This window comes from Mandrillus leucophaeus, unplaced genomic scaffold, assembly GCF_000951045.1.
Source record: "Mandrillus leucophaeus isolate KB7577 unplaced genomic scaffold, Mleu.le_1.0 Scaffold1358, whole genome shotgun sequence".
NCBI lineage: Eukaryota > Metazoa > Chordata > Mammalia > Primates > Cercopithecidae > Mandrillus > Mandrillus leucophaeus.
Window position 1 is genome coordinate 352,828 of NW_012101319.1, and position 3,345 is coordinate 356,172.

Below are 3,345 nucleotides of genomic sequence, written 5' to 3' on the forward strand. Positions count from 1 at the left end.
ACACGTATGTTTACTGCGGCACTATTCCCAATAGCAAAGATTTGGAACCAACCCAAATGTCCATCAGTTATAGACTGGATTAAGAAACTGTGGCATGTATACACTATGGAATATTATGCAGCCATAAAAAGGATGAGTTCATGTCCTTTGCAGGGACATGGACAAAGCTGGAAACCATCATCCTCAGTAAACTATCCCAAGGACAGAAAACCAAGCACCACATGTTCTCACCCATAGGTGGGAATTGAACAATGAGATCACTTGGACACAGGGCAGGCAACATCACACACCGGGGCCTGTGGGAGGGATAGCATTAGGAGAAATACTTAGTGTAAATGATGAGTTGATGGGTGCAGCAAACCAACATGTCACATGTATACCTAAGTATCAAACCTGAATGTTGTGCACATGTACCCTAGAACTTAAAGTATATATATATAAAAAAAAAAACCTTCATTTATAGAACTTCTCAACTAAAAAAAAAAAAAAAAGTATTTAACTTGTAAAAACTGCTCTCTCCAGTACTTAACACTTCCTTCTTTAGAATTATAAAAACAAATGATAAACAAACTAAAAACATTATTCCACGTCATTATTTCTGCATTTATTCAGTGTCAAAAGTAACATTTGTTAATATTACCACCAATCTCCTCAGGAAAATCTTTTAAAGTATTGCGAAGTTGTCAAGCTCAATATGGTGGATATTCATTTTCCCAAATTTCACTTTTCACTTGAAAGCTGAGATTTTTATCATTGGCAACAAATTCTGTCTCTTAAAGTGACAGGCTCACTTTGTTTTCACAAAAATTATTGACAAAAACACAAGACTGAGTAAGCATAATTTGTCAGATTTTTTTAAGTAAAAATCGTATTCCATGGAAAAAGCAGTTAGTTCAGCTCACAACTCAATCACACAAGCACTGTGAGACTCCTATTATACTGTGATATGGAGCACAAGTGCTTTACTCTTATTTTTGTCACACAGAATATTAAAAAGACATGTACTGGCCGGGTGTGGTGGCTCACCTGAGGTCAGGAGGTTGAGACCAGCCTGGTCAACAAGGAGAAACCCTGTCTCTACTGAAAATAGAAAATAAAAAATAAAATAAAATAAGATAAAAAAGATATGCTCTTAAAGGTCAAGATGTAATAAAATTCATCATTTATATTGCTTCAATAAGGGCATTCTTATGTAAAACTGACTTTTTTCCCCCATGAGGGGACTCATCAGATTAATTTACTCCGTTTATATAAGAAGCAACTTATGTTACATTCATTCCAAAAGCTCTTGGGATAATATCCTAACCCAAAATCATTACTATTACCCCTACCTACAGTAATAGTCTTTAAATGTAATTACTTTCATAATCAGTTTAAAAAAAAAGAAGTTTAAAATTTCAAATATTCATAACAGCCTATTTGGGCTAGTTGAATCATCTTCTCTGGTAAGCTGGGGTGGATGATGTGGTTATGGTTTGCCTGGGAAATAAAATAAACAATAAATTTTTGACCTAATGCTCAAAATGCCCTTGGAGGCATTAATCAATTCCAGTTCTGACTCATTTCAGAGGCTTAGAGACAATAATTTAACTGCTCGTGTCACTGTTCCAGGAGGATACAAAGGGGCAAGGGTAATATAGCAGGGAGGAGGCCTCCGGAAGATAAAAGAAGGTCTCTGCTGGCCGGGCGTGGTGGCTCACGCCTGTAATCCCAACACTTTGGGAGGCCAAGGTGGGCAGATCACTAGGTTAGGAGATTGAGACCATCCTGGCTAACACAGTGAAACCCCGTCTCTACTGAAAATACAAAAAATTAGCCTGGCGTGGTGGCAGGCGCCTGAGCTACTCCGGAGGCTGAGGCAGGAGAATGGTGTGAATCCGGGAGGCAGAGCTAGCAGTGAGCCAAGATCACACCGCTGCACTCCAGCCTGGGTGACAGAGCGAGACTCTGTCTCAAAAAAAAAAAAAAAGGTTTCTGCTGGTCATGACTGGTCATATGCTCGTTGGGATACAGCCATACCTCTGCCTGACCAGAGGCTTGGGTGTTAAGCCCAATGAGTTGAGAGGACAATAATTCTAAAGAGTCACTTCTCCTTGATGCCTCTGCCCCTTGCCGATCTCCTTAATTAGGCCTACTACCAGCACCAATGGGGTTGCTAAGTCAATGGGTTGAATCCCAGGATATTAGTGGGGCTACATTTTACTAGTGAGAAAGGTTAATATGACTTAAAAGTAAGTTCCCACGCGTTGTACTCCATATTCTCGCATCCATATCACATGGAGAGCAAGAGAGGGCTTGTCTCTTAGGAGAAAGGCTGATCAGGCTCCTCTTCTTCTCCTTCTTCAGTTGATCTTCAGTATGAGCAAGCAGGGTCAAGACCTACAGATCTAGTCATTTTTCTCTCCTCTTTCTTATTGTAAGCATATTGAATAGACTAGTCCCAAGATTCAGAATTGGGAAATGGAAAGACAGTAAAAGATTCTCTCCTAGTTAGACTTCAAATCTAAATAACATGCTCAGCTCCAGCTTATACAAGAAATCAGTGTACTGCATTTATGTGGTTTGCAAAGCTACTATAAAGAGGCTGTTTGAGTCTCATTATCCTAATGAGAGTTTTGTGCAAAACTCCACCAGAAATCCCATGGAGGGCGGGAAGAGTCAGAGAACAATTTAAGCATTCCTCAGTCCTTGGTTTTAACACCATCATAATATCAAAGAGCCCTACCCAAAACCCTTCACACTTGTCTCTCCTATGTCTTACTCCTATCAGCAGTGGCGCCTAGTATAACGCCTATTTTGTAAAACGATAAATGTGTACCACCCCAGGTACTATCATCAATGATTCCCTTTTTCTGGACAAATCTCAATCAAGCTCTTCAAACACAAAAGGGTACTGACTACAGATAGTAACCACTACAACCAGCATCTATTGAGCTTAGTGAACACCAGCTTATTTAATCATCACAATAACCTCACAGGGGGTTGGATATTATAACATCCATTTTACAGACGAGCAAACTGAATCTTAGAAATGCCAAATAACTTGACCAAGATAATAAAGCCAGTATGCTGCACAGTGACAACTAGATATTTCTTTTTTTTTTTTTTTTTTTTTTTTTTGAAACGGAGTCTCACTCTGTCACCCAGGCTGGAGTGCAGCGGCACGATCTGGGCTCACTGCTAGCTCTGCCTCCCGGGTTCACGCCATTCTCCTGCCTCAGCCTCCCGAGTAGCTGGGACTACAGGCACCCACCACCATGCCCGGCTAATTTTTTGTATTTTTAGTAGAGACAGGGTTTCACTGTGTTAGCCAGGATGGTCTCGATCTCCTGACCTCATGATCTG